Genomic DNA, 13,727 nt, shown 5'->3' with positions numbered 1-13,727 from the left:
ATTTACGATAGCAAATTTCAATTTACAAAAAAAAAAATGGCGTTTTCGTCTTTTGAGCTTCTAGTCATGAAATCTATGCAGCCTACTCAATCACTTTTTATAGCTACTGTTTACAGGCCTCCTGGGCCATATACAGCGTTCCTCTCTGAGTTTCCTGAATTCCTATCAGACCTTGTAGTCATAGCAGATCATATTCTAATTTTTGGTGATTTTAATATTCACATGGAGAAGTCCACAGACCCACTCCAAAAGTCTTTCGGAGCCATTATCGACTCAGTGGGTTTTGTCCAACATGTCTCTGGACCTACTCACTGCCACAGTCATACTCTGGACCTAGTTTTGTCCCATGGAATAAATGTTGTAGATCTTAATGTTTTTCCACATAATCCTGGACTATCGGACCACCATTTTATTACGTTTGCAATCGCAACAAATAATCTGCTCAGACCCCAACCAAGGAGCATCAAAAGTCGTGCTATAAATTCTCAGACAACACAAAAATTCCTTGATGCCCTTCCAGACTCCTTCTGCCTACCCAAGGACGTCAGAGGACAAAAATCAGTTAACCACCTAACTGAGGAACTCAATTTAACCTTGCGCAATACCCTAGATGCAGTTGCACCCCTAAAAACGAAAAACATTTGTCATAAGAAACTAGCTCCCTGGTATACAGAAAATACCCGAGCTTTGAAGCAAGCTTCCAGGAAATTGGAACGGAAATGGCGCCACACCAAACTGGAAGTCTTCCGACTAGCTTGGAAAGACAGTACCGTGCAGTACCGAAGAGCCCTCACTGCTGCTCGCTCATCCTACTTTTCCAACTTAATCGAGGAAAATAAGAACAATCCAAAATTTCTTTTTGATACTGTTGCGAAACTAACTAAAAAGCAGCATTCCCCAAGAGAGGATGGCTTTCACTTCAGCAGTAATAAATTCATGAACTTCTTTGAGGAAAAGATCATGACCATTAGAAAGCAAATTACGGACTCCTCTTTGAATCTGCGTATTCCTCCAGGGCTTAGCTGTCCTGGATCTGCACAGCTCTGCGAGGGCCTGGGATCGGGAGAGACACTTAAGTGTTTTAGTACTATATCTCTTGACACAATGATGAAAATAATCATGGCCTCTAAACCTTCAAGCTGCATACTGGATCCTATTCCTACTAAACTGCTGAAGGAGCTGCTTCCTGTGCTTGGCCCTCCTATGTTGAACATAATAAACAGCTCTCTATCCACCGGATGTGTACCAAACTCACTAAAAGTGGCAGTGATAAAGCCTCTCTTGAAAAAGCCAAACCTTGACCCGGAAAATATAAAGAACTATCGGCCTATATCGAATCTTCCATTCCTCTCAAAGATTTTAGAAAAAGCTGTTGCGCAGCAACTCACTGCCTTTCTGAAGACAAATAATGTATACGAAATGCTTCAGTCTGGTTTTAGACCCCATCATAGCACTGAGACTGCACTTGTGAAGGTGGTAAATGACCTTTTAATGGCGTCAGACCGAGGCTCTGCATCTGTCCTCGTGCTACTAGACCTTAGTGCTGCCTTTGACACCATCGATCACCACATTCTTTTGGAGAGACTGGAAACCCAAATTGGTCTACACGGACAAGTTCTGGCCTGGTTTAGATCTTACCTGTCGGAAAGATATCAGTTTGTCTCTGTGAATGGTCTGTCCTCTGACAAATCAACTGTACATTTCGGTGTTCCTCAAGGTTCCGTTTTAGGACCACTATTGTTTTCACTATATATTTTACCTCTTGGGGATGTTATTCGAAAACATAATGTTAACTTTCACTGCTATGCGGATGACACACAGCTGTACATTTCAATGAAACATGGTGAAGCCCCAAAATTGCCCTCGCTAGAAGCCTGTGTTTCAGACATAAGGAAGTGGATGGCTGAAAACTTTCTACTTTTAAACTCGGACAAAACAGAGATGCTTGTTCTAGGTCCCAAGAAACAAAGAGATCTTCTGTTAAATCTGACAATTCATCTTGATGGTTGTAAAGTCGTCTCAAATAAAACTGTGAAGGACCTCGGCGTTACTCTTGACCCTGATCTCTCTTTTGACGAACATATCAAGACTGTTTCAAGGACAGCTTTTTTCCATCTACGTAACATTGCAAAAATCAGAAATTTTCTGTCCAAAAATGATGCAGAAAAATTAATCCATGCATTTGTTACTTCTAGGTTAGACTACTGCAATGCTCTACTTTCCGGCTACCCGGATAAAGCACTAAATAAACTTCAGTTAGTGCTAAATACGGCTGCTAGAATCCTGACTAGAACCAAGAAATTTGATCATATTACTCCAGTGCTAGCTTCCCTACACTGGCTTCCTGTTAAGGCAAGGGCTGATTTCAAGGTTTTACTGTTAACCTATAAAGCGTTACATGGGCTTGCTCCTACCTATCTTTCCGAGTTGGTCCTGCCGTACATACCAATACGTACGCTACGGTCACAAGACGCAGGCCTCCTAATTGTCCCTAGAATTTCTAAGCAAACAGCGGGAGGCAGGGCTTTCTCCTATAGATCTCCATTTTTATGGAACAGTCTGCCTACCCATGTGAGAGACGCAGACTCGGTCTCAACCTTTAAGTCTTTACTGAAGACTTATCTCTTCAGTAGGTCATATGATTGAGTGTAGCCTGGCCCAGGAGTGTGAAGGTGAACGGAAAGGCTCTGGAGCAACGAACCGCCCTTGCTGTCTCTGCCAGGCCGGTTCCCCTCTCTCCACTGGGATTCTCTGCCTCTAACCCTGTTACAGGGGCTGAGTCACTGGCTTGCTGGTGCTCTTTCATGCCGTCCCTAGGAGGGGTGCGTCACTTGAGTGGGTTGAGTTACTGACGTGATCTTCCTGTCTGGGTTGGCGCCCCCCCTTGGTTTGTGCTGTGGTGGAGACCTTTGTGGGCTATACTCGGCCTTGTCTCAGGATTGTAAGTTGGTGGTTGAGGATTTCCCTCTAGTGGTGCGGGGGCTGTGCTTTGGCAAAGTGGGTGGGGTTATATCCTTCCTATTTGGCCCTGTCCGGGGGTTTCTTCGGATGGGGCCACAGTGTCTCCTGACCGCTCCTGTCTCAGCCTCCAGTATTTATGCTGCAGTAGTTTGTGTCGGGGGGCTAGGGTCAGTTGGTTACCTGGAGTACTTCTCCTGTCTTATCCAGTGTCCTGTGTGAATTTAAGTATGCTCTCTCTAATTCTCTCGTTCTCTCGTTCTCTCTGAGAACCTGAGCCCTAGGACCATACGTCAGGACTACCGGGCATGATGACACCTTGCTGTCCCCAGTCCGCCTGGCCTTGCTGCTATTCCAGTTTCAACTGTTCTGCCTGTGGTTACGGAACCCCTACCTGTCCCAGACCTGCTGTTTTCAACTCTTAATGATCGGCTATGAAAAGCCAACTGAGATTTATTCCTGATTATTATTTGACCATGCTTGTCATTTATGAACATTTTGAAAATCTTGGCTCTCTCTAATTTTCTCCTTCTCTCTTTCTTTCTCTCGGAGGACCTGAGCCCTAGGACCATACGTCGGGACTACCGGCCGTGGTGACTCCTTGCTGTCCCCAGTCCGCCTGGCCTTGCTGCTATTCCAGTTTCAACTGTTCTGCCTGCGGTCATGGAACCCCTACCTGTCCCAGACCTGCTGTTTTCAACTCTTAATGATCGGCTATGAAAAGCCAACTGAGATTTATTCCTGATTATTATTTGACCATGCTTGTCATTTATGGAAATTTTGAAAATCTTGGCTCTCTCTAATTTTCTCCTTCTCTCTTTCTTTCTCTCGGAGGACCTGGGCCCTAGGACCATGCGTCGGGACTGCCGCCCGTGGTGACTCCTTGCTGTCCCCAGTCCGCCTGGCCTTGCTGCTATTCCAGTTTCAGCTGTTCTGCCTGCGGTTATGGAACCGCCACCTGTCCCAGACCTGTTGTTTTTCAACTCTTGATGATCGGCTATGAAAAGCCAACTGAAAATTATTCATGATTATTATTTGACCATGCTTGTCACTTATGAACATTTTTGAACATCTTGGCATAGTTCTGTTATAATCTCCACCCGGCACAGCCAGAAGAGGACTGGCCACCCCTCATAGCCTGGTTCCTCTCTAGGTTTCTTCCTAGGCTTTGGCCTTTCTAGGGAGTTTTTCCTAGCCACCGTGCTTCTACACCTGCATTACTAGCTGTTTGGGGTTTTAGGCTGGGTGTCTGTACAGCACTTCGAGATATTAGCTGATGTACGAAGGGCTATATAAAATAAAATTGATTGATGATTGATTGATTGATCAACAGCATCAATGTAACAGTTTTAACTTTAATCCGTCCCCTCGCCCCAGGCGAGAACCAGGGACCCTCTGCACACATCAACAACAGTCACCCACGAAGCATCGTTACCCATCGCTCCACAAAAGCCGTGGCCCTTGCAGAGCAAGGGGAACCACTACTTCAAGGTCTCAAAGCGAGTGACGTCACCGATTGAAACGCTATTAGCGCGCACCACCTCTAACTAGCTAGCCATTTCACATCGGTTACACTGGGGGGGTTCAGAAATGTCAACAACATCATCATCAGGTTGGGAGTCTGAGGGAGTAAATGGTCGTTCTGTTTGTGCATCCTCAGGAACAGCAGTTGTATCCTCTACAGTTGATTCTACCCAGCTCTCACTGATTAGTGGACTGTCAGTGTCATTATGAGCATCACCCTGAGCCAAGACTGGAGGGTCTGGTGTCTGAACGAGGACGATTTCTGAAGAAGACCATTGACTTTTGGACTCAGTCAGGACAGCCTGGTTCTCATCAGCTTCCTGGTCTTCCAGTCTGTTGGTCTCCTTCATCCCTGGCTTGTGAGGGTCCACATCGTCCTTAAACATAGTCTCCCTGTTCTCCTCATCCTTCTCCTGTAGCTGCCTGTGGAACTTGGTGGGTGGCACAGATACAATCTGGGTATTCATGACACCCTGCAGTTCTCCTGGGGGCAGAAAAGCATTTCTGTTTCATCCACAACCGTGCGGTCGTGATGGCCTCAGATGACAGAGCAAGAGTTGTTGCACACTCCTCTGGAGGAGATTCCCCATTGTGTCAACCCCCATCCACCGCTCAATGGCGTCTTCCCTGGTAGATCTAACGGAAAAACTGGTTGTAGCCCTTGTTGGTAAATGGCCAGAAGATAAGGGCATATAACAGTCAGACACCAAAGCATATTTAATATTTATTTTATTGTGTAAATTAGACACCGGCTCATCATGGTTTCCTTATCACGATGACTAGCTAGTGTTTCACTTTCCTTGGTAATCACATCAATTCAGAAATAATGCTCAAACGCAAATGGTTGTGTAATATTAAATCACAAAACAACCAATGACAGGAGTACACAGATATGCTATAACATTAGCTAACGTTACTTCACCTACCGCCATAAGTCATTACCACTGTGTCGCCCCGTTCGTCTTCTTTAATGTCAAGAACTCGGTCGATGGATTTCTGAACTATTGTCAAAGCTTGTTTGGCAAAGCTTGACAGCTGGGTAGAGCTGAACCAACTCATGATAGTTGTCTCTTGCTAGCAAGCGCTAACGTTAGTGAACAGACTCTCTAGCTAGCCAGCCAGCTTAGCTAGGAGTATGAACATCCACATGAGGTTTACTAACAAGACAGAGAGTTAACTTGTCAGCTTGAAATAATATGCCCATTCCACGCAATGAGCCATATGTTTTAACAACAATATCTGTCGAAGCAAATAAGCGAGTTGGTTAGCTGGTTAGTTAGCTAGATAACCATTAATCAGGCAAACCCTTCCTCGACCTCGATACAAGTCAAATAATACTACAGAAATATAAAGTTAGCTAGCTAGTACATCCATACAGTGGAATGAAAATCCCTGCCTCAACCGGGACATGACTCTTTAAACGTTATTATTATTCTGTTTCGTTAATCGCTTTTCCCTTTCATTGTTGATATGTTTTGGTATTTTTGAAATATGGCGTAATTCTGGGAGTTTCTTCATATGGGCGTTCCTTGATATCAGGAAACGCACATTAGTGCCTGCCATTGGTCAGTCCATTGATCAGTTCCTGCCATAGAGACGATATTAGATTGTGTCCGAGGGTGCAGCCGATTGCACCGGAAGAGGGAGGCCCAACTCAGCGGAAACTCAGTCTCCATCCAGCAGGTGTCGTTTTTTTCGTTGTTTCGCCTACCAAAGCAATTACTTTTTGTATGGAGGTCAATGAGAGTGTCGAACCTGGTAAACAACTAAATGAATAGCTTATTTGCAAGGTGAGGTTTATTTAATCAAATAGAAGCTTCCTAATGCTTAAGTTGTTACGAGTGTAACAAGTAGGTCATGTGACATCCGGCAACTTTGAGAAAAACACTTCATATCAGAGTTGTCTGGATATGGCTATGTGCGTGCATAGAATGAGGCTAAAGTGCATAGAAACTCTCTCCAAATAATACACTCAGTTTACGTCAAAAACCCGCATCGAATATTCAAATAAGGATTACAATAATGAGATGTAGCCACATCCAAAGAAAGCAAATGCAAGAACTAAACAGCCTGCCATGTCACTTTGTTTACAATGGTTGCTTTCCAAACACTTAAAGACGCACCCTCTCGCCTCAGGACTCAAAATAAGTGAACACTTCTGATGACGTTCATGACGTCTGTCGAGTTGAGGCTTGCAGGGCGAGGGAAGAAATAATTAATTTTGAACGGACCGCTCTTGTCCGGAAATGTGTCACTCGTTCATCCCACGGTTGTGTTTTCAGTCATCATGGAATTAATTATTTATTATTATTATTAATTATTGAAAAAGTTCAAATTTGAAAAAGTTGGATTGCAGGTAGCCTCGTGCTTAGAGCGTTGGGCCAGTAACCTAAAGGTTGCTGGTTCGAAGCTGATGAGGTGAATAATATTTAAATGTGCACTGGAGCAAGGCACTTAACCATAATTGCTCCTGTAAGTTGCTTTGGATAAGAGTCTGCTAAATGACTCACATGTAAAATATTACCACTGACTAAAATTAGACTGTGTTTGAATTTCTGGCTATAAGCCTCACAATCTCAAAACATGATCTCTACTGTATAAATATGTTGTATATAAACATTTATGACTAGTTAAAACAGAGATTTGTGGTGACGCGGGGAGCAGTGAAATGCATCTGGCATGGTACATTATTAGCTCTAATGCACATAGCTCTCCAGTGTCATCATAAACAAACACGTAATAATACATTTTATTTTAAGCGCTTTTCAAGACGCCCAAAGTCTACCAAAGTCACTTAACACCCAAAGTAGCCAAATGTATTGCTTCAGTCAAATCACGTCAAACTGTATTACAGTCTTTCAGTTCCCACAGATATGTCAGTTTCATAGTGCTTGGATCAGTATCCCATCCTCACAGAGAGAGTCAGAGGAAGAGAGACAAAATAGACTACCATTGCCGTTCCCTTTTACTGTGATGACGATATGACTTGCAGTCTGGTGTCTCTTAACTTAATCTAGTCAAAGTGCAACAACTGCTACAATAGCATCTGGGTCAGAGGAATGTAATACATGCAAGCAGTCATAAACCTTAAAAACAGAGAGCCATACTTGGTTTAACCCAGACCCCCATTCACTCCCCAAGCCAGGGGTGGTCAATCCTGGTTCTGGAGAGCCGTAGGGTGTGCATGCTTAGTAAGTTACATATCAGCATTAGTGCACCTGATACAGCTTATTAAAGTCTTGATGAGAGGTTGATATGTTGAATCAGGTGTGTTTAGTGCTAGGCTGGAACAAAAGCCTGCCCAATGCAATTCACCTCCCATTCACAGACAGATCCCACAGTATAAGGATAATAAATATAAACTCTGACAAAAACTGCTATACGGTACATATTGTGAATAAATACCAGTGACATCACAGGGTCAGAGGTGATATACTGGTTTGGAATGACGCAACAGACTGAACTCTGACCTAAAGGGTCACGATCTCATCTCACATTTTGACATTTTAGCAGACACTCTTATCCAGAGCGACTTACAGGTACAATTAGGGTTAAGTGTCTTGCTCAAGGGCACATTGGTCGATTTTTCACCTAGTCAGCTCGGGCATTCGAATCAGCGGCCTTTCGGTTACTGGCCCAATGCTCTTAACCGCTAGCATACCTGCCACCCACATGTTATATTACAAACATACTCTGTAATACATACATGTTCATAGGGTATTTTATCTTATACATACAAGTTAAATAATAATTATATATTAATAACAACATATCCATTCAGAATAAAAATAATACATCATCAAATCTAAAATGAAAGACATGTAAGATTAATTCTCTTTACAGACTGTCAAGTAAAACACCTTCACACGTTAAGATACTATGTACCATAGCTTCAGAGGAGAGTAGCTGTCATGTAATACTACCCTTCTGTTTGTGTAATCATCATCACCACCAACACCACCATCATCGTAATACTAAACGCAATTCCAGGAGATTCAAGTACAGGGTTGAAGGGGAATAAAATCTTTCTTTGTGCAAAAAGAGGAATGTCTCCAAACAGAATGTAAGACACACACACACTTAGTACATGATTGATTCAAGACAGATATATTCACTAGGGCCACCATTAGAAATGTCACCCGAGAGAAGATCTACTCATCACTTTTGACTACTGAAGATGCATACACATACATTACCGTTCAAAAGTTTGGGGTCACTTACAAATGTCCTTGTTTTTGTAAGAAAAGCATTTTTTTTTTGTCCATTTTAAAATAACATCAAATTTATCAGAAATAGAGTGTAGACATTGGTAATGTTGTAAATGACTATTGTAGCTGGAAATTGCTTCTTTTTTTTCTTTCTTTTTTTTAATGGAATATCTACATAGCAAAACACCAGTCCCAAAGTCAACAGTGAAGAGGCAACTCCGGGATCCTGGCCTTCTAGGCGGAGTTCCTCTATCCAATGTCTGTGTTCTTTTGCCCATCTTAATCTTTTCTTTTTATTGGCCAGTCTGAGATATGGCTTTTCCTTTGCACCTCTGCCTAGAAGGCCAGCATCCTGGAGTCGCCTCTTCATTGTTTACGTTGAGACTGGTGTTTTGCGGGTACTATTTAATGAAGCTGGCAGTTGAGGACTTGTGAGGCGTCTGTTTCTCAAACTAGACACTTTAATGTACTTGTCCTCTTGCTCAGTTGTGCACCGGGTCTCCCACTCCTCTTTCTATTCTGGTTAGAGACAGTTTGTGCTGTTCTGTGAAGGGAGTAGTACACAGCGTTGTACGAGATCTTCAGTTTCTTGGCCATTTCTCGCATGGAATAGCCTTAATTTCTCAGAACAAGAATAGACTGATGAGTTTCAGAAGAAAGGTCTTTGTTTCTGGCCAATTTGAGCCTGTAATCGAATCCACAAATGCTGATGCTCCAAATCCTCAACTAGTCTAAAGAAGGCCAGTTTTATTGCTTCTTTAATCAGAACAACAGTTTACAGCTGTGCTAACATAATTGCAAAAGGGTTTTCTAATGATCAATTAGCCTTTTAAAATTATAAACTTGGATTAGCTAACGCAACGTGCCATTGGAACACAGGAGTGATGGTTGCTGATAATGGGCCTCTGTACGCCTATGTAGATATTCCATTAAAAATCAGCAGTTTCTAGCCACAATAGTCATTTACAACATTAGCAATGTCTACACTGTATTTCTGATAAATTCAATGTTATTTTAATGGATGAAAAATGTGCTTTTCTTTCAAAAACAAGGACATTTCTAAGTGACCCCAAACATTTGAACAGTAGTGTATATTATTTTTATTTATTTTTTACCAATCACAAGTGGGGCGCCGTCCCTAACGCCTTAATGGGTGGACCGCTGCGGATTCCTGCCTATGGATCCTCAAAATATCTTTCCCTTTTCTATCCCTATGAGCACTAATGCAAATGATGGAAATAGGGTTTGTTGAAAATGAATGAATGTGAATCTAGTCAGTGTGTTTAGGCTTTTAACAGTGATGTAAGTTGTACATTACGGCTTGAAATGTTATCCAGACGGATTGACTGACTGGTCCTCTATGTAGACCAATGTCTGCATCCCAAATTGCACCCTATTCCCTTTATAGTGTACTACTTTTTACCAGGGCCCATGTTACCATTACTGTATTATACCAATGACATTCTGCTGAGCCTGATTTCCCTTAGGAAGTTGGTCAACATCTGTGCCAGTTTCAGTACCATCTGTTCATCTCTGTCACTTTTTTGTTCTGATCCTCAAGTTCAAAATGAAAGTAATTAATTGCTGCTGTATTTTGTAGAGCATTCCTTGGACCCTTGTACATTTTGTATCTGTTTATTCATAGGAACTAATTCATGATGTGTATTGCCAAATATATTCAAAAAGGGAACATTTCAAATCATTGTTTATTCACTGCAGCTAACCTGTAAATTTGAGGGAGGTGAGAGTGTAACAGGTTTATTCTAGAGGCTATTGTTAGGGCATCTCTCAATGGGGATGTTATAGTAAAGGTATAAAAATGGTAAATCTATAGATTCCCCAGTAAATGTGTGAATTCTCTGTCTCACTGGTAAATCTAAAAGATTTCCTGATTTACCACTGCGACTGGCAATCTATAGATTTACAGTTTTTACACGTTTACCGTAACAGAGTACCAAGCTAGTCATTGTGGTACAACTCCTGGCTATGATGAGTGGCACCATTGTAAGTTAATTATTGAATGATATGTCTCCCATGAAACAATAGTCTGCTTAGATTAGTCTAATGCAAAGCTGAACAGACTGATACGATACAGGTAGCCAATAAACTTTATTGGTGAATAAATAGGTTATTTCTTTACTATACAAGTGACATTTACATCTGTAAAATTCAATCTCTCAACACCAACCACATCTTGACCCCAAAAATGGCTACAAATCTCTCAAACAAATGGAAAAAAAAGTGACAGCATTTCAATTGTTAAAATTGCATTAGATTATGTCATCCTCTCAATAAATGAATGTCATATGAAATGCTTTATATTCTTTACAATCAACAAAATCTACATCATTTGATCACATTAAAGGGTGAGGACATGAGGGGGGTCACAAAAATGACAGTCTGAATCCATGCATAAACTTGCTTGTTTGGTCTCATTCTATGGACTTAAATATGGTGTGTTGTTACACTTTCGGTAACACTTTATTTGGATAGTCCCAAGTAGATGTTCATTAACTATCAACAACATTTCAACTATCCATTAACCCTAGCTCTAACCTTATCCTAACCCAAATCTTTACCTTAACCCTAACGATTATTCCAAACCTAACCCTAACCTTAGCAAGCAGTTGCTTATCAACATACAGTATAGTTTGTTCAATCTCCTCAGTCTCCTCTGTTTTCTCAGTGGCAGCTGTAAGCTGTGGTCGTGTCAGTGGTGGTCTCGTCTCAAAACTAAGACTGTTCTGCCTAGTTGTTCTGCAGAGTTATTAGAGGAAGGAAAGATAGGAAGGCTCCCACACCACACTCACTTCAGTATCTTACCTAGTTATTTTCCGATGATCTCATTTTACTCTTTGTGGCTTTGGCAACTGTGTTTTATATACCTGTTCGCTCCTCTCCCTGTAGGCTTTAAAGACGCTCCTCACCCCTTGGTTGCAACCATTCTAATTTAGTGTACCTTGCGCGCGCAATCCATGTGGAATTCCTGGTCTCTGGCAGCTTTTGGAACTGCCGATCTACAGTCAAGAACGCCAAGTTCATTTCAGCTTATGGTACACTTCAGTCCATTGACTTTTCGGCCCTGACGGAGACATGGATCACCCCAGAGAACACTGCTACTCCAGCTGCTCTCTCTTCATCTGACTATGTTTTCTCTCATAGTCTCAGAGCATCTGGTCATTGCGATGGTGGCACAGGGCTACTCATTTCTCCTAAGTGGAAATCTTCTATTTTCTCCCTCAATCACCTGTTCTCATTTGAATTCCATGCTGTCACTGTCACTTGTCCACTCAAGCTTAACATTGTTGTCATCTATCCCCTGCAGGTGCCCTTGGAGAGTTCCTCAATGAGCTTGACACCTTAATATGGTGTTTTCCTGGTGATGACTCACCGCTCTTCGTACTTGGCGACTTCAACCTCCCCGACATCTGCCTTCGATTTCTTTCTTTCCAACTCTTTCTTTCCCCTCCTTGCCTCTTTTGACCTCACACTTTCCCAGTCCCCTCTCACTCACAAGGCAGGCAATATGCTTGACCTCATTTTTACTAGAGGCTGTTTGCCTACTAATCTCACTGCAACCCCCCTCCAGGTATCTGATCACTTCTTTGTTTCCTTTTCGGTCTCACTCTTCTCCAAACCTAGCCATTCAGCCCCTACCCAGATGGTCATGGTCTTCGCTCTCTCTCTCTCCTCTATTCTACCATCTCTCCCTTCTGCTAAATCCTTCTCTCTCCTGTCTCCTGATTCTGCCTCTTCGGCCCTACCCTCCTCCCTTTCCGCATCTTATGACTCGCACTGTCCCCTTTCCTCCCAGCCGGCTCAGCCCTCCCCTCCTGCTCCGTGGCTGAGTGACTCATTGTAAGTTTACAGAATAGGGCTGTGGACAGCTAAGCCGGTCAGGAGGAGCTCCTTCATATCCTCACATGGTCTCTCCTATCATTGCTATGCGGATGGCACTTAGATACTTTTCTCCTTCCCCCCTTCTGACACCCACCCTACTTTACTGAGGAAAAATGTACTTGCTATGCCTGTGACATGTGCTTGTCCCTCCTAGCGTTTTGAAGATGAATGCACTGTAACTCTGTAACTTGCTCTGGATAAGAGCGTCTGCTAAATGACTCAAATGTAAATAATATGACCAGCCGTAGATCCTCTATATGGGACTATCCAAATAAAGTGTGACTGACCTTTCTTTTACTGTCAGCCTACATGGGATGTGAGCAAGCCAGTCAAAGCCTGGATTGTTTGAGGGATTGGTTTTGTCAGGTAAACTGGGTCAGAATTTACCATGGATTTGGATGGCAAGGTCAAATGTCCAACATTCTTATTTGGTTTTGGTCTCATGATGATCTTCGTCTGTTACGATGGAGTTATATACAGCACAGTTCCCTTTACTTTAAAAAACCTAACCTACAACCAAACATACACTAAGAAGAGGGAATAGCTCAGTCAAGACTGAAAGCCTTATTTGGAGAGCACAAGGGTTACTGGACCTGGAATGTTTTGTCTGGGGATACAGAACTATGATTAAACAACTGCACAGCAAAGAAAACATGCCCTAGTAAATGTTTTGTCAAAGAGCAGGTGCAATGTTTGATTCTTTGGCAACTGGGGTCACGACCTGGACCCAGGGTTAGGTGTCAAAGGAGTTCAAGGTTTGTGGAAGAAGTGCTACATGTGGGATCTGCTGCATCTGTTGCATGTTGTCCATGGGGTCCATCTCTGCCATGAAGGCTGGGTTCACTATTCCAGCTACACCAGGAGGGATAGAATTAATGGAATTGATATAAACTGACTGAAAGGTCAGGTGCGATTAGTGTTAGTAACTAAAGGGTTTTAGTGTGGGTTTGGCATGTTTAAATTGGTTGGTTTCATTAGTCTTGAATAGATGTGAAGAAGACTTACCTTCTACTCTATAGGCCCTCATGGGGAATAAATCGCCAGCAGCCTCGCCACCAGAGCCACAGTCTCCTTCAGAAAACTCAAAATCTGGAGGCAGAGCGAAACAGCCAATCAGAAAACAATGAAATGATGTTG

General features: G+C 42.6%; 1 pseudogene; it reads right to left on the bottom strand.

Annotated features, from left to right (window-relative positions):
• Positions 1-4,288: 4,288 nt before the first annotated feature.
• LOC139536580 (TATA element modulatory factor-like) lies at positions 4,289-6,601 on the bottom strand (annotated as a pseudogene).
• Positions 6,602-13,727: the final 7,126 nt, after the last annotated feature.

This window comes from Salvelinus alpinus, chromosome 12 (genome assembly GCF_045679555.1).
Source record: "Salvelinus alpinus chromosome 12, SLU_Salpinus.1, whole genome shotgun sequence".
NCBI lineage: Eukaryota > Metazoa > Chordata > Actinopteri > Salmoniformes > Salmonidae > Salvelinus > Salvelinus alpinus.
The sequence above is the reverse complement of the archived record's forward strand: the minus strand, read 5'-3'. Positions and strand labels throughout refer to the sequence as shown.